The sequence below is a fragment of the Notolabrus celidotus genome, chromosome 10, assembly GCF_009762535.1.
Source record: "Notolabrus celidotus isolate fNotCel1 chromosome 10, fNotCel1.pri, whole genome shotgun sequence".
Taxonomy (NCBI): Eukaryota; Metazoa; Chordata; class Actinopteri; order Labriformes; family Labridae; genus Notolabrus; species Notolabrus celidotus.
In genome coordinates this window covers 10,515,960-10,534,643 of record NC_048281.1, presented here as the reverse complement: position 1 = coordinate 10,534,643, position 18,684 = coordinate 10,515,960, and the positions used below count along the sequence as shown (strand labels likewise).

Genomic DNA, 18,684 nt, shown 5'->3' with positions numbered 1-18,684 from the left:
GCAAGATGCAAAAAAAGTGACAGAAAGCTATCAATCAGGCACTCAATCACGTAAGAATTTCACGTAATTCTCCAATCTGACGCTCTAAACAAGATGAAACAATGCTTACACATAATATGCATCACCATTTGGTACCAGAGGCTGGGTCTGCTGCAGACGTTTCGGCTTTGGGTTCCAGTAACAGTCACAAATGGCGACACTGACTGTGCTGCCATGCGGGTCAGCGTGGAGGGCTCTCTGGATGTGCCCCCAGTGAACAAACAAGACACTGAGTCTGATTGGAGACAAGCTGCCTCTATCTAATCAGCTTCCCATTCTCTGCACGGCGTCTGTTTCCAAGGCAGTGGCTCGCTATTCACCAAGATCCACTCAGCTCCAGAAGAAGACAAGATAATGCTTTCTTTGTTAACAAGGAACCATTTCAAGTACATTGTTAACAAGAAACAATTTCAAGTTCAGTTTTTTTCAAATTATCTGAGTCCTCTTTTCAAGCTTCATTGCCTCCATTTCAGGACAAGTGAAGTTTTTCCTTATGTCTCAGTTTTCTTGTGATTGAGTTTGAGAAAAACAAGTTAGTGTCATGTGATGTAACTGCGAGTCAGAAGGCTAAAAGAAGGCTCTTGATTGGCCGGCCAATTTACATTCCAACCTCATCTCTGGGCATGATATCTTGAAAATGTAGAAATGGTATAGATACTAGATAAATGTGCCCTCTCTCAAGGTGTCTGAGTCATAAACTGTACGACTTTTGGTCATAAACCAAAGCAGAAGGGCCTTAAACCTGCTCTTCCCAAATCCCAGGTTGTTAGAAAACGGAAAGCTAAAGGTAAATTATCTTAAAATAGCTTTTCTACAAGTCATTGTCATAATGAGCTCACTGTTTCCAAAATTAATTTAATGCCCTCATTACTACTGCACGTGTTCATTTTATACATTTTGGTCCTATCCACCCATCCAGGTGGACAAATTGACCCAGACATTCTCTCCTCAGCAACATTTCCCAACTCCTCCTTGGGGATCCCAAAGCATTCCCAGGCTATGTTGGATATTTAATCCTTTCAGCAAGCTCAAGGTCTACCTGGGGCCTTGAACGCCTCTAAAGGGAAGCCTTAAGGTGGCATCCTTATCAAATGCCCAAACCACCTCAACTGACTTATTTTGATGCAAAGTATTAACAGCTCTACTCCAAGCTCCCTCCACACGCCCAACTCCAGCAGCACAATCTGTAAGACTGAGACTAGACACCCAACTAAATTGCTTTAAAACGTTTGGAAACGTTATTTCAGTCAATCATTTCTCCCCTGTAATAATATCGATTGGTGTTGCATGTTACATCGTTGGAAAGCCAGATTAGTCACCTTTAAACCAAGATCTAACTTGTAAGCATGCACATTCATTGAATGAACAACACAGCTTAACAAGTGGAAAATCCCCTTCAGTATTCTCCTGTTGGCATTCACTCTTGTTTTGAGCTTCAAGTGCTGCCAGGTGTGTACCAGTCACAGGTGTATGACTGGCATCACAATTTTTTTGAGGAGTGTATATAGAGCCAAAGCAGGCAATAGTTTATGGCATACCTGCAAAAGACAATATGATATTACAAGGGCCTGTTTACTGGCATCAAGTTGTAACAATGCTTTTCAATCCTGTGCAAAAATATCTGGCTCTAAAAAACCCAAAATGCAGGGCGCCACTTTGGCCTGCTTAGGTGTGCACCCCATGTACAGAGGCTCAGTTCTCAGAGCAGCAGTCTCAGGTTCATCTCCCAGTCAAGGCCCTTTACATAACATCTCCCACTGCTCCTCATGTTTCTTGTCGATCTTTTTAATAAAGGCTAGAAATGTCCAAAAATAACTTAAAAAGACAAATAAAAGCTGGATGGACCCGGCAAATGCTGAACCTGAAGCTTAAAAGGGCGTTTAAAGAACAATAGGTAAACTCAAAGTGACTCCATACTCTCCTTTAATATGGTCCATTGTCTGGGTTCACTTTTTGAGACACACTGAAGTCTCAACAACAAATAACGAGTTGACAATTGATCCATTGTGTGATGAAGTGGCCCAAACATTTGATCCAGATGCCTCTCTGTAACATTTATTTTGGACATGCAAAACTGGTTGAGAATTCACTCCACAGCCTGTTAACACCACAAGCTATAATAAATAAGCACCATCTTAATTTTTGTCACTAAGCAGAGTTCGAATTTCTTATGCATTGGACTTTCTTTTCAAACAATAAGTGGAAAATCCCTTGAAATCAATATTGTGCACAGCAGACTCCACGCTGCTTCAACTCAGGCCAAGTCTACACCCCAAACAACAAGTCTAACCACATCTGCAGCAACATCTATTGTCTTTTGGACTGTGGACGCACTTTGTGGGTCTGTCATCAGTGAGAGGAAGAAAGAAATACTCTGGGAACGCTGCAGAAAGTGAAGCAAACAAAGTCCTGGATGGAGCTCTAAATAAATCCTGTGGTTTGATGTAAACCTTTGTATCCTCCTACGGGTTTAATGTAGATCACCTCCTACTGTGGACCTGTGTGACCCAATCAGCCTGAAGTTTTATCAATATTAATACTTCTAGAGCTATTATCTTCTCATGCATGGCAGCCCCTGCTTGTATGTTTATATTCATGTGGCCACGCACTAATTTGTACGTTTCTACGAGCTGCAAGAAGAGCTAACACCTCAAAGAAACATCCTCTCAGATCTGAAGCACCTGATACCGGTGATCTACACCTGATATAAAAGCTGCCTTCCTGCAGCCTTGATCTCTTTCTCTCTCTACACCATGCATGCACACTACTGCTGCTGCAGACTTAACACACCTCATATCCATCATTATCATTTGGTGCATTTAACACTGCAACAAATGACTAAATTATTTTGGCAACTTCTTATTCCTCTCGTCTTTTGTTGTAGTCTAAGAGCCAGGTTATAACGATGGCAAAAGGCGCTCTGCCTCATTTAACGCCTGTAAGCCCAAACAATCAAGTAAAGGTGCTCCCAGTGCAAACAAGGTTAATAAAAACATCAGAATCAACTTCTTAGTCTTTTTTCACCTTTTGTTTCGACCACTCATGTCTTACTTTGAGAGACTATTTCTGCTTTTATCCCAGCCTGCAGACTTTTTGTGGCTTGGTGAATTGGTGTGCAGATACTTCCTCGGCTATCTCTTTGAATTTTCTTCCAGGAGTTTTTTTTTTTTTTATGATGCCCTGAGTAGGCGCAGTTTAACAGCTACCAGTAGCCTTTGAAAAAGTTCAACATTTTTTTCTATCCTTATTTTACATGACTGTAACCAGTGTTTGCTTGAAAGAAGAGCAAGCACCAACAAATAAATATGTGGTCAGTTTTGTTTCTAGTGTGCTCTATCATCTGACGTGAAAAGATATAAAGGAGCTTTGTCTTTTTCTCTGAGAGTATTTGGTTTTCTGATTCGCTGAAAATATCATGTGCTAAGTGTGGCAGGATTTTGCTCTGAGACACAGCAGCAGAGTGTAATCACAATATGTGTGTACCTATGTGTAGGAGCAAAAGAAAAAACCTGCATGTGCACTCATCTCTTCGCCCTCAATCGTTCACGCTTCACTGCCAAGTCAGAGGCCTAATTATGCATTTGAGCGTGAGAGTTTAATTTGCACTTTTCATTTGGAGTGATTGGCACTCATATAAGTTATTCTGAACGCTGTTTAACTACAGGGGAGGCGGGCGGTAGGCAGTGGCCTCCATCACTGTGCCACTACACTCACTGTAGTTATTCATGTTCCAGTCCTGTCTCTGCAAACCTGAGTGGGCTGGAGTAAAAGGCCTCGTGTTCAATTCAAAGGCTGTGTGTTTGTGCGCACGTGTGGGAGGGAGGAGGTCTTGCAACAATTTGTCCTTTTGCCTCCATGCTGGTTTGAATCTAACATTACAGTACGGTGTAATGGCATGCTTGGGTGTGTGTGGCTGAAAACAGGCATCTAATTCTGGGAGACAGATAGAAGTCCCAGCGTTCCTGTTGTGAGGGCAAGGCCTCCCTCTGAGGTGCCAGCGGGGGCCGCATGTGAGAACCGAAGAAACATACGAAGAAACACAAAAAGTCTGATTAAAATGCATGACCACACTGTATCAGTCAAGATAGCAGCAGGCTCACTCAGGCAAAGCTACAGCCACACATGCACACCCATGAAAGCACCTGCTTCCACACATACTCATGCACTGCTGCCTCAACACACCTGCACTTTCTGCACACTCTGCATCCTCACGTCCTCTGTTTTCTTACTTCTGTTTCTACTTTTTACCACACCCCCGAAAACAATTACTCATTTTCTTTTGCTGTGTCTTTTCATACGTTAGCTCACCTTCTCTCCTTGTACCGTTGAAAACTGCAGTTTCAGCAATTTCCCTTGTTCAGCCCTCAGCAGATCCACGTGTGGTCAAACACATTACAGGAGCATTCAGCCCACAGCTGGCCACTTATTGCCCTTTGTGTTTTAATTTTCTGCACATCTCTGCTGCTCTCACACACACACATGCACACACAGAACTCCCTAATTAACTAACATCTTGTAAAGGGAGGAGGTAAGCAGATGTTCGGGAAACAATTAAGAGCATTGAAATATGCTGCACAAAGAGTTTTGCGAAGCGCCACCGACCCTTCCTAATCCTGCCTGCTTGTCTGTTTTGATGAGAGTTAACCATGTCTCATCTTTTTATAGAGCTCTGCCTCCTCTCTGCATCCCTGTGGGCACAGGGCTGCTCACTCCAAGAACTAATAATGGAGCCATCTGAAAGTAATGATCGCCACGTGATGCAGGGAAGTCAGTGATGTGTCAATCAAGCTCTGCACAGCGGGAGTCAGGAGCAAATGTGACAGAGTGGAGATGTGAAGACGAAATGAGGATGATGAGAGAGAGAGAAAGCTGGTGTGTGTGTCTGGCTTTTTGTCCTTGTGTTTTTCTGTGTAGGGCTTTTTGCTGATTGTGCAGGCTCCTTTTTTAGCACTGTCCTACTTCACATGCAGGAAGTTGCATCCTCACCCGCATAGTGCACCTGGTCCTGCTGATGCTGCTGGCCTCTGAGCAGCTGTACAAGGACCTGTCATTGTTTGTACATCACATACACGGAGTTTTAGTTCCAGGAGTTCACAAGGGATGGTTTAAAATAGCTTTGAAGTGCTTTATTAGGACACCTGCAGCAACTTAGTGATGCAGTAACTTTAGTTGACCGTCGAGAATGATCGCTGGGTCAATTTAATCCAAACCTTGACCCTTGAACCTTGTTTTGGTGCCTAAATCTAACAAAGCTGTGACTATAATACAAAGCTAATCCTGAAAAATGTAGAATCTGTATTTTGGGGTCTGGATTTGAATATTCGAAGTGTTCTGGTCTCACATATCATCTTTCTTTAGTGTGTTTGCAGATAAAACAGGCTGTATGTAAAGCAAAAACAGGCAGAACACAGTCTACTGTAATCCCGACCTAATCAGTGGTAATCTGAAGAGGATTTATTTTTCTCTATAAACAGATATCTTCATGAAGAGCAGCTAACAATCTGTTCTAGATCAAACATTTACACTGAGACACAAATCTGCTTGTTGCTGTGTCACTAAAGACAATCAGCGTTTAGATTTCCTGACTTCCTGGAACACAGCATCATAAACGATGGATCCCACCTCCATTCAACAAACAAACATTGTCAAAGTGGTTTTCTTCTCCTCTTGAGGGCAGACCTGACAAAGCTTTTTACTTTCAGCTACAACTAACCTGTAATTACAGATTCTGATTCAGAAACATGTTGAATCCGGATCTCAGGGTCTGGATTTTAGTCTGAGAAGTGTTCTGGTCTATGTCGTAGTCTGAGTAGTATCCACCAATCAGGTGTCAGCAGGCTCTGGTGTCTGCAGGAGAAACAGTCTGTATGGAGAGCAACAGCAGGTGATCTAGAATTCTGACATCAAAGACATAATTCCAGAAGATCTCAGAATTCTGAGGAAAAATATGAACATTCCATGAAGAAGGTCAGACCTAAAAAACACAAGTTTCCTCTAATCCTCTTTCATAGACCTCCATTCAATAAACAGACATTGTAAAAGTAGTTTTCTTCTCCTTGAGGACAGACCTGACAAAGCTTGACTTTTGACTAATCTGCATCATGATGTTGTTATTTCAGCAAACTTAAGACTTGTTAATTACAAGAACATCACAAGAACATCAGTTTCAGTTAAGCCTCTGTGTAAATTGGTATTTACTGTTGAACTGAAATCGATCAGAAACACATGAACAGGCACTGCATTGGGGGACAGTGTTTTTGCAGATGTTAACACAGCACGGAAAAGGAGCTACGTTGGAATTATATTAGATGATGCTTGACAATCATTGACGATAGATCACAGGATTGACCATGTTAATCATTCTTTCATGCAAGCTTTTATTTCAGTGGTCCGTTAGTGCATTACTTATTTATTATCACCGACAATACAGGTTACTTTTGTAAGTCTCTCCCTGTCATTCTTGATGATATCTCAAACTCTGCAGCTTTGTTTTGACAGTCTAAGCAGATATCACATATACATTATTATTAACCTGCCTCTGGAGCCTTGCACCTGTAACACTGACGTTTGAGTGCATTTTAAGATGCACAGACTCTGAGGATGTTCTATGCCCTTTTGTTTAAATTGAATCAAATTGAAACCCATTTCTTCAGATGTATATCTTCAGTCTAAACCAGTCTGCATCGGGCGGAGTGCCAAATGAAATTATAATTAGCTACATTGTAATTAATTGAGATTACTGGCACGAGTCTGTAACATGGAATAAGTGAGGGTAAAAGAAAGCACAGCTCCACAGTGAGTGATTCCTCTCAGTGATGTAGCGTACAGCTCGGCTCTTGGAGCGATGTGCTGTTTAGGCATCTGTATTTGCATATTTTCCGTATTTGCCCCCGGGGCTTCCTCTCCTGCAGAGCGCTCATTGCTTTCTTCAGACACTCAGAGGAGTTTTCCCAGAATGCATCAGATTTGTTTATGTCCCAATTTTATGTCTTATTGGTTATATGTTGCATGTTTGTGTCGCTTCGTGTACAAGCTGAATAAATCTGAGCCTCATATAACCTCCACAGCACTCGTGTTCACTGTCACATTGTTTACATCCATTCCCCAGCACAAACCACACTCTCATCCTCATTTCCACAGCTTGGCAAAGCTCTACAGCCCCCTTCATTTGAATGACAAGTCATTAGCCTGTTAAATTGCAATGGAGAATCCACTTATCTCTCCCTCTAACTCTGCTCCAGTCAGGAGAAAGCATGAAATTGTGTAAAGCTCATTCTACGTGCCTTCAAAGCAACTTCCGTCTAGTTGGTTCACGAATGATCAGAAAACAGTTTACTACAGATAAAGAGTTATCTTTAAATTTCATCAGGTGCCATGAATCAGAGTTTCAGTATTTCAAAGTGCTATTTTAAATAATTTGGGATCTACTTTTGGAAGTAGAAAACTGTTTGAAAGTACTGCAGTGGATCACTTCAGATGGCGGCCACGAAATGGGCTAACATGTTGCAACAATTTTCTTGGTGCAAATTTGAATGTGTCCCAAGACATAACAAAATTACTTCTACAGATACATTACTTCCCTTAATATAATATCCTTATTCATTTTTTTTTTACCATTAATAGCCATTCAATTGCACCTTCGAAGGTCCCCACACCTATTTCTGCAAATGTATGCAGTGTGCATGTGCACCACATTCCAGTTCATGAGTTTGCTCCATCCAATGGCATGCGACCTGCCACACAGGAGAGAACAACATACAAACAACAAGTTATAGAGCCTTTCTGTGGTTGAATTACTGCTCTTTGGATGGTACTCCATGACTTTAGAGCTTCTGAGTATGCTGCATAACTATAAAGTTTAGTTTTTGCAGGTTTAGATGAGTTTAATATGAATAATTCTGCTCTACTCTGTTGTCCTGTTACCTTCTGACATAGTTATCACCTTAAAGTCCTGTTGTGGTGGACATAGATCACGGATATATGGCTGTTTTGTAGCTGTTAACTATTACATCCATAATCAATGAGTATTTCTAATCAATACGATCTGATAAACGATCGGGAGTTCGTATATGGTGTTTATTTTGAAACTGAGCGGATGTTGCCTGCCATCCTCGTGCCTGACTTCCTGTCTAGGTTGATCTTCTTTGTTCAGGTTGATGCGTGCTGGGTGTGGGCTCCGTCGAAAGTAGACTTGTCACATATCTTTAGCTGAACGGGTGTACATTTTGGTGTTGTGCCATGTAACAGCAGGTGGTGGTAGATCAGCAACTCCTATATGTTCTGCAAAATATACAAAATATATTTTATTCCGGTTCCTCAACACTCCTCCAGAAAAAGATCTTTATCTGTGAAGGGGGTGCTGAGATATGGACTAAAGATATGCAACATCATTTTGCAGTCATTTAAACCTTAGTTATGTAAAAATATATTCAAGGTTTAAAAAGAAACGCAGCTTCAACCTGATTAATCTTCCAATCCTCTTGGTGACATGAAACTTTACTGAAGAGATGTCTTACTCTATCTTTAAAACTATAAAGCTGTCTCACACCCCTTGCATGCAGATCTTATTTGTATTTATTCCCCACTTCAGCTGCATATGTTCGTCCACAATCGGTGCTGGAGGTTGATTGCTTCGTGAATTATTAAATAAAGCAGATTGCCCCATCGCAGTGGAAGAATGTGAGCGCCTGTGGTTGGCTGTAAAGAAATCAGAGCAGGGAGATTAGGAAAACTTAAACCATGTGATGTGGTGGAGATGTCTCAGGAAGACGGAGAGCAGATAACAGCCCCACTCTTTTATTCATTCTTGGAGTGAAAGATGGATGAGCGTCTGAATAATTTCTAATCTCCTTTAAGGCCATGCGGCAGAGGACAGGAGAGAGACGGATGTTTATTTACGATCCATGCTGAGCCTGTGGAGACCTGGAGATCCAGCAGGAGGCTGAGATGTAGCGGAGAGATAGGACTGGGATAAAAGTGTTGAAGATGTTAGAGGTGAAACTGAATATCATTGCTCACACTGCTGCAGCTGCGTCCGCTCGGCGTGAATCCACAGACGAGGCCTTTATGAGGATTTATCTGGACACTGAGAAAACTCTTTGTTTATGCCTTTCAGTTTAGTGTCTTTTATTATTCTGATCTGACCTTTGACCTCTTATTCTCTCCTCTTCATCTCTGTCATCATTCCTCTATCTCCCAGATCCCATATTTTTTTGTCTTTACAGATAAAACACGTCAACTTTATATCTCACTCGTCTCCATTATGGATTTTTAGAATCTCAAAGTCCTTTTCTTATCCATTTGTTCTCTCCCTCCTCTCCTCTGCTGACCCGCTCACACAAACTTTCAGAGCGCAGCACAGAGGCTATGAAGCCGAACCACAGCCAGTCTGGCTCCTTCATGTGGCTCCTCTGGGGGTCCCCTGCAGTGGGGCTGGTGTTTAATCAAGCCCCTGGCTTTGACTCCCAGCAGGCTTGTGCCCCTCTCGACCCCCACCATCTGTGGGGGCTGCAGAGGTTCACAGAGCCCACACGCTCCATTATGAGCTACCTGTCCTTGAGCTCTCTCTATTTTTTTCCAGCAGTGTGTGTTTAGCTGACATTGCTAATCTACAGTATATAACTCACAGCCACACACACACACAGGAGAAATGCTCGCCACACACACACACACACACACACACACACACACACACACACACACACACACACACACACACACACACACACACACACACACACACACACACACTCGGCAAGGGCCTGAGAGTGTGAAAGACAGAGAAGACAAAGACAATAACACAATCAAGGGCAGACCTCCAGTTTAGCTCTCAGTCCTCTGAAGAATCAAAGAAATATCGTTTTGTGCCGCGGAAACAAATCGCTGCCCCACTTACGTGCAACAACAAAGCTCTGAGTGAAAAGGTCCCTACAGAGGGGGAGCTCTGTGTTCAGGTACAATCCTTTAGTTCACCCAGAAACAGCCTACGTCTCTTTTAAAGGGCACTTGACTCCAGTGACTGAAACTAGAATTTTATAGAGAAAAACTTGGGCGCTGCTGTTGTGTAGCTTTGATGTTTTTGACCAGTTTAGATCAAGGTCATTATAGATCAGGTAAAATTACTCTTACTCTCAATGGAGTCTGGAGGCTTTAAAGACAGTGATAGAACAGCTGATTCTTGATTCAAAAAACGTGTACTCTTTAACATACAGGTCTGTTCTTGTAAGGACTCTATGACGAAGAATCACAGCCTGTAGAGAGGAAAAGCAACACTTGCATGGAGGGATATACTTTGATTGATCAGAAATTACAGGAAGTGAGGAGGGCAGCTGTCAGCACTTGGATTGGGAACCAGAGAGTCAAGATTCAAGTCCCTGTGCAGACCAAAGTGCGGAAATTGCACTGGTTCCCATAAGCAAGGCACCAAGGGGAACTGACACACTGGGATCCATGTCTTTCTCCCTCTGTCTCCTCTGTCTGCCTGTCTCTTACTTTAACTCTTCCTGTCCCATTAAAGTTTCTAACCATAGACCTTTCTGGAGTCCCTGAGTTCCCTTGTCTCATAGGTTCCTCTGGATCTCTGCTGCTGTGGACGTGCCAGACTCGAGTTGCTACAACTACTACTATCCGTCTCACCACTATCATCTCTCTCTCTTCATCTCCCTCTATCCCTCTCTCCAACACGGTCTCAGCAGATGTGTGTCTAACATGAGTCTGGTCCTGCTGGAGGTTTCTGCCTGTTAATGGAAGTTTGTCCTTGCCACTGTAACTTGCTAAATGCTGCAAAGTGCTCTGCTCATGGTGGATTAAGATGAGATCAGACTGAGTCCTGTTTGTAAGATGGGACTGGATATTATCCTGTCTTATCCTGCCTTGATGTTGGGTCTTTGTTAATAATAGAACTTAGAGTATGGTCTAGACCTGCTCTGTTTGGATAGAGTCTTCAGATCACATTTGTTGGAATTATATAAATTGTATAAGTTGTAAAAATATAAATAAAGATTGATTGATTGATTGATTGATTGATTGATTGATTGATTGATTGATTGATTGATTGATTGATTGATCAGACCTCTAACTAACCCCCTCACGCTGGCATCTCTTCATTAGTGTATTTCCAACCTAGGTGTGTGTTGCATGTTAAATGAATGGGATTAACAAAATGTCTTTTTCTATTCCTTCTTGTCAAAAAAACACCTATTACTCCTTTAGACTCCAGAAGAGGAAAAAACAGGGTCCAAGTTTAAGACATCTCACTTAGCATGGGTCTTAAAAGTGCGAAAGTCAGGAAAAGATAAAGACAATAGGGCAGCTATCCAATTTAGCTCTTAGCCGTCTAACAATTGTAGAGAAATATTAAATAATACCTCAAAAATGCCGCCCAATTAAACGAAACCCCCGACTCTGCTCCCACGACAGCTAAACCAACTCAAAGCTGGAACCACAAGTATTTATCTAATGGTTCTTGTCCGTTACCACTATTTTAACTTTTAAGTGCTCCTGATAGTCATCCAGCCAGAAGCGGCTGTTACCCTGCTCTTCATCACAGGCCCTTGACCACAGAGACCGTCTTATCAGAGCCGCGTGTGCCACCGATCTTAAGCCTGCGCTGATGGATTTGGCCGGGCGCTGCACAGCTGAGTTTTAAGCAGATTCATATCGGAGTGATTGAATGGGCTGGGGCTTTGGTTGGCTTGTGTTAGCGCTGTTGGTGCTGTTATTGCTTACACAGGGGGAGACAGTGACACAGGAGCTGTGGTGATGGATAGAGAGGCTGAGATTTCCCTAAAGCAAGAAAGAGAGCAGGAAAATGAAGAGACGAGGGGAGGCAGGGGAGCTGGAGAGTGAGATCGAAAGAGGAGAGTGGGTTTATGGAGTATATATGGGGAATGTATTGCATGTTAAATGGATGGCACTCATTATAGCCTCAAGTACACACTTCTTTTTCTCCAAACAGTGCAGCTCCTTAAGTGTAAATACTCGCCATAATCATCTCTGAAGGGGAAACAGAGGTGTGACACGAGTCGAGGGAGGAATCCTGCTCAATGTGGGATATAAACGAGGTTTTGATCCGAAACAATTTAATTATGAATAAAGAAAAATAGCTCATATAGGATATGGAAACTTTAAATATCATGCTCTTTAATATGGAAATGCTTTGAGAACATCTAGAGCCTTAAAATGTATCACTAGTGCAGCTAAAAATAAATCTTAGTTTCTCCGGAGCAAGCCAAGAGCTTTGGATCTGTGCAAGTTTTTAGGAGTTCAAGGAATTGTTTTTTGGAAGTGCGCACATTCCTTGCTTGCCAAGACTCAGCAGAAAACATCAATATCACTCCTCTATCTGTTCTCCAAGTAAAGAGCTGTCTGGAGGCAATTAGTTTAGCTCAGCAAGGAGACTAGAAGCAGAAGATAACTACCTGCAGTGATCTCTCCACCGTCCAGCCCAACGGCACTTGATGAAAAACTGTTCTCTCCAGGAGAAGGTCCTTTGTTGGGTTTTTAATAAATTAGTCAGATTTTTCTTCATTTCAAACAAGGATTCTCCTCTCTGACACTATTATAGTTTCATATAAATTAAATTTCTGTTAAATGACAATAAAAACCTTCACTTGCAGGAAATTTAAGCTGTTTTGAACACAATTTTTTATGCATGAGTAAATGTTGGTTCAGGGTCTGATCCAAACCCCTGTTCCTTGACTTGTAATATCTGGAGTGGATTATCTGAGAGGGTTTTCAGACTTGTGCAACCTTTACTCTTATTGTGAAAATGCAAAAAAGATTTCCCTGCACAAGAATAGCTGTGACATTTCCCTTTTTTACATTTCCCACAAAAGTAATAAAAGGTTTCACAAATCTGACACACAGTTTTAAAGAGTCTGTAGACCCTCTCAGGTGATCTAGTCCAAGTATAGTGGTTTTGGATCAGGACCTGGTTTCTTTATCCCTCCTCTTGATAGCCAAATGTGACCTGCAAATCAGACGCTAACTTTAGCGTAATGTGTTCCAACCATCGGCTGTGATATAGACTGTAATGGTCAACATGTAATCCTTGTGGATGAATGTGGCCAAAGAAATTATGTCAACATGATTAATTTATTTAGTTAGTTATTTAGTTGTTTGATTGATTGATTGATTGATTGATTGATTTTGCTAGTTGGTAGTTTATGTATTTTTTTTATTTTTCATTTAATTTATTTAGCTTATATACTTATTTACTTATTTCATTAGTTAAGTTATTTATTTATGTATTTAGTTTATTCATTATTTATTGATTTCTTTTATTTATTATTTATGTATTATTTATTTAATTATTTAGTTAGAAAGTTTGTGTAATTATTTAGTTTATTTAATTATTTAGTTGGTTAGTTTATTTATTATTTATTTAACTATTTAGTTAGTTTATTTCTTTTTTTTATCTTATTTTATTATTTATTTAGGTTTTTTTATTTATTTAGTTAGTTCATTTACTTATGTAGCTAGTTAGTTAGTTCATTTATTTATTTACTTTATTTATATTTGATTTAATTATTTAGTTAGTAAGTTTATTTATTGATTAGCTAGTTAGTTAATCATGTATTTAGCTAGTCAGTTAGTTAGTTTATTATTTATTTAATTAGTAAGTTAGTTAGTTACAGTACACCATGTAAAATAGGGCCTAGGTTTAATTATTGTAATATAGCATTTTTCATATGAAAGAAAGCCTGACCTCACCTGTTTTGGACCAATGCTGTGGTATAATGAGACTCAGGCTTTTACTGACATAAACCCTGAAGTAACCAGCCTTTATGGGATCCCAACGAGGATGGAGTGTGTGAGAAATGCATCGCAGCAACAGCATTGAGTGTTTGCTCCCAGCGCGTGTGGCTTCTGTGCTGGGAGATTTTTTCATTACCCAGTCTATCAGCATGGCAAATACAAGCGCTGACCCCTCCTGACCCGGCCCCTGACTCAGATAAGCACTGCAAACACAGTGTGAAGTGGCTCAGGCAGTCCTGGTCACACACGGCGGAGCACACTAAGCCCACCATCCTGCCACATTGACAGACGCCAGCCGCACTCCTCAGCCGCTCTGAATGTGTGTGTGTGTGTGTGTGTGTGTGTGTGTGAGGGAACAAGAGAGTAAATGTGTGTCTTAGGGAGTTGGGGCATGTTTCTAAGCGTCTGTTTATGTGTGCACACGCTCCTCTGCACACATACGTGTCACTTCCTATTTGTTGTTGTGATGTGTTTTCCCTCACCTGCATGTGCTGTGCTCCCCCAACATACCCGACATCACTGCATTGACAGAAACATCAGTCTTTGTGCTTTATAGCCACCCAGGAAACGAGGTAAACAAAGGCAGCAAAAGGAAGAAGCCATGTTTCTCTTTTATGGGCCACAATTTCTCACTGACTTTAGGTAATGCCCCACCTGAGTTATCGGAGGGAACTGACGCGATGGCTGGCTAGGCAGGAATTTTATCCGTAACAATTTTTTAAACAAACTTTTGCAATATATCTCCCGGTCTTCTCTTTTTGGATAGATTTTTCATTTCAGCTCTTTCCCTTTCCCTCTCAACAGTTCTCAAGGCCTCTGTCTGGCATCACAGTCGATGACAATCTGGCCTCTGTGTTTATTTTTCTGTCCTCCGCAGATAATGACCACGGTGCCAAGGCTGTAGAGAAACTACAGGAAGAAGAGCAGAGACCCACAGAGTGAAGAAAAAGACATTCTCATAGAGGGAATCTGGGCTTTTCTCAGCAGTAACTACAGCTGAGGGTAAACCTTCAGAATGACGCACACACGTCTGTTGATTTAAAGTCCAATTATTTTTCTCTCTGTGATCACTGTTTGGAAACCGGCAGCATGTGATTCCTGATCCCAAAGAGAAGCTGTGCTCTCTTCTATGTTATAGTGCAATTTATACTCACGATGATGAGTTTGAAAGCTTCTAACTGCTAAAAATAGGTATCTTCACAGCTATCTGGTTATCATTAAAGCTGGGGTTGGTAGTCAGATTTAGATACACTTTTTGTTTTACTGGTTAAAATGATCCTTATGTCCCGATGGCATCAATACATAATTTGTTCTTAAAAAAGAGTGAAAAAAAAGCCGCTATCTACAGCCGGAGTAAACCTGGGAAAACACCAACCAATCCCTGCCATCAGGAGCCAAATTATGAAACCAATCAAATCCAGTCCTGCTGAGTGTCTTACCGCTGAGTGAGACATGAGTTGACGTAGTGAAAAACACAAACGATGTGCTGAGGACCGGTTTTGAATCAGTCCCCATCATTTGGTTGTGAATCAGCGGCGCTTGTGCATGTGAGTGGGGGCATCGTTTTGGAGGACCTCCGAGGGGAGGGGTTAGACGGAGACTTGAGGAAATGCTACATTCAAACTCATGCTAGTTTCCATGGCAAGCTTTAAAACAAAAAAGTAGTATAAAATAAAAAAAGTAATAACTACCCCTTATGGTTTAAATGTCGTTGCCTGGATTTTTGCCCGCTAGCTGTCATTATTTCCCCACTCTCAAGACCAGCCTGAGACAACTGTTCCATTTTTACCACAGTGTCAACAGGCAGAGGGGGATTGAGATGGACTACTTTCTGTGGAGTTATTTGATATGACGTGTGATTAGGTTGTTCCTGGTGTCTCTTTTGTTGTTTAGAATGCATCACTGTTCTATTTGGCTTTGATCAACTGACAGCATTCCATTTTGTTTTGATGTGTTCTGTTCCATTTTGTCCCTTTCCATTCTAACGTATTTACCACAGTGCCAAACTCCTTTCTGTGGGTTGATTTGATATGGCATGTGTGATCAGCTTGTCCCCGGTGTACCTTTGATTTTGGTGATTAATCATTGTCGTTATAGAGTTATGACCAATCAAAATCCAGTATTAAGCACAGCTGGGTAATGAGTGGTAAAGCCAGGTGATAATGTGTACCAAAAGAGGCAAAGAACCAGCTTTCTTTGAATTCCAGGCACATAAAGCTGCCTCAGTGACGTGAATGTTACTATTTTACTACTCTTGTTTCACACATTAAGACTCAGCTGGGTATTTTCCCTGAGCTTTAAAGGTTTCCTGTACAAAAATAAGCTCTGCGTTTTTATACTATGAATTTCTCTCCCTCCCTATTTTTGCAGAGATCAGATTTTTAATAGATTACACTCTTTACGTGTCCTTGCTGCAGTTTTCAAACATTCATTAAAATATGATTTTTAAAGACGTCCCTGTGCTTTTTCATATTGAGGGCAGATGTTTTGATTTTGGAAATAATGATTCAGGGTCACTGTGTCAGGACAGCACTTCGTATTAAGCACATATTTTGACCATGAGGGTTCAGCTCTAGATTAATTTTTCTTATCTCACTCCTCCCTTTTGCTTCTTATTCATCGTAGACAGGGTATAAAAAAAACCCAGCCGATTTTTCCTTTAAGATCACAGTGCATAGATGATCCAAAGGACTGCAGCTCTGCCTGCAGATCAGCCCCATAATTCCTTGATGTTTTAAGGCTAAGGAGCAGTGATCCAGATCAGAACATTTAAAACAGACTGCTGCAGAGCTCTTTCTCTATTGTTTGGCTAAGCTTGGCTTCATGAGGAAATGTGTACATAGACATAAAGTAGGAAAGAGTGGAGGGGGTCAGGAAACTTGGGCCTGTGTCTGCTGTGGCTCTGCTGGTGAAACAATACTCCCTCTTCTGGTTTAAAACAACAGAGGCTGAAGAGGATTACTTTGTCTCAGACCACACTGAGACAGGAATATCTACCAGAGCTCTGTGAGGGAGTGAGTGATTTAAGAATGGTGTCAACATCCTCAATCACGCACTTTGTTTACATTAAAATATGTTCACTAATGATGATAAATATTTGCTGTAGTGCTCAACACAGAGGTTATTCTCATGATGGACAGATTGTATCTCCTGTTTTCCAAGCTTTTAATATAAAAGTGCTTCCATACTTAAATTTCCAGGCGGGATATTTACGATAGTGTATCACACAGACATGTGCAATACACATATTGACAGAGTTTGATTGCAGGGAAGAAGGTGGCGATATGTAGCGTCGAAGCCGATAGGATGGAACATCCCCGTGTGTATGTGCATGTCAGTGTGTGTGTATGTGTGTACAGTGTATGTGGCGCTCCAGCTGTGTGTTTACAAACCTTGCAACAAGCACTTCCACAACCCCATGGTGCAATGTGTAATCACACACTGGGACACCAATATTGCGCCGTTTCGACAAGCAATGTGTACGTACTACAGCGCATGTGTAGAATTGCAACGTGCAAGAGATGCAAGTTACCTACATATTTCAAAGTACTCGTCTTACACACTTACATACCTAGGTTATCACGTAGCTTATACAGCATTATTATATCCTTTTTCTTAAGTCACCACCCTCAACATAGGCACCATTTTACTCACATTTACTCACAGTGACGTGTCCTCAGTCACTGCTTTGAAGGAAATCTTTTTAAAACTTGTGCACGATGTTTCTTTTCTCTTCCCTCGAATGTGTGACGCTCTGTTACTGCTCCTCTTTGGTTAGAAATACAAACACTCATGGTAGCATCTGGAGCATCTTTTCATGCCATCCTGTTGTGTCTTTTCAAGGTTTCTCTTACAGTCTGTTTCGAGGTCTGTTTTCTTCCTTTTAACATGCTGTAAACATGTTCAGCTGGGTTTGATAAACAAACACGGCGTGGATGAAGCACTCTGACGACATCATCCCTCTGCTACATTAGCTGACCTTCTGCATGAAGCATCACAGTGTCGTAGTATTCACGGACATAATGGCTGCAGAGAGGCTTTGAATAGGTTGACCGATCGATAACTGTTCACACTCTGAGCAGTGGAAGGTAAGAAAATGTATAAATGTTCCTCTTATCTCTGTTGCTGATTCAGAACAACCTCTACTCACCTTTCAGAGGACTCTTATCTTCTATTATCAAGGATGAGCGTAAACTTCCTCAACCTTAATGAAAACAAGACTGAGGTCGTCATTTTTGTACACTCTGATATGTTGGATGCTCACTCTCAGCCCTCTGGCATCTTCTTTTTTTTTATTCTCTTGTCTGTTCAGAGTCTTGATGTTTCTTTAGATTTAGAGAGGGTTATCCAAACATTTGTAAAATCTCCACTTGACTTTTGTTTGTAGACTTAAACCACCCATCTATTCAAGCTAATTCAAGAGCTACTAGAACTAGTATGTTACCGGATCGATTTTAAAGATTTGCTGTTGATTTTCAGGCTCTAACTGGATTGGAACTGCCTTATATAACCCAACTTTCAATGTTCAAGGTTTGAAATCATTGTTGAGGTCTCATCTCTTCTTCTTACGTTAGACTTCCACCAGATCTGCTGTGGTCCGGCTCTGTGCTCTCTCGTCCGTCAACAACCACCAGTTAAATTTTCAGAACGCAGCACGGAGCAGGACCGCCGGACAGCTGGAGTCATGTGACTGAGGTAATTACTGAATCAAGGATTCTCCTCCTCCTCTCCTCATCCATGTTGTCTTTATGGTCCTCTGAAAACCTCTGACCTGTTGTCTCCAGGTCTGGCTCCGCTCATTATGATGGTTTGTTGTTGTAGTTAAGTGAAATACGATCTGGTGATAACACAGAGTGTTTTATTCTGAAATTAACCGGATGTTTTCAT

At 41.4% G+C, this 18,684-nt stretch overlaps 1 long non-coding RNA gene across 1 annotated transcript in view; it reads left to right on the top strand.

Moving 5' to 3' along the window:
• LOC117820642 overlaps nucleotides 1-14,689 on the top strand; it is a 151,219-nt gene extending 136,530 nt beyond the window's left edge. The window contains exon 7 of the long non-coding RNA XR_004632796.1: nucleotides 14,675-14,689. This is a non-coding gene — a long non-coding RNA (uncharacterized LOC117820642). The remainder of the gene's footprint in view (nucleotides 1-14,674) is intronic.
• Nucleotides 14,690-18,684: the final 3,995 nt, after the last annotated feature.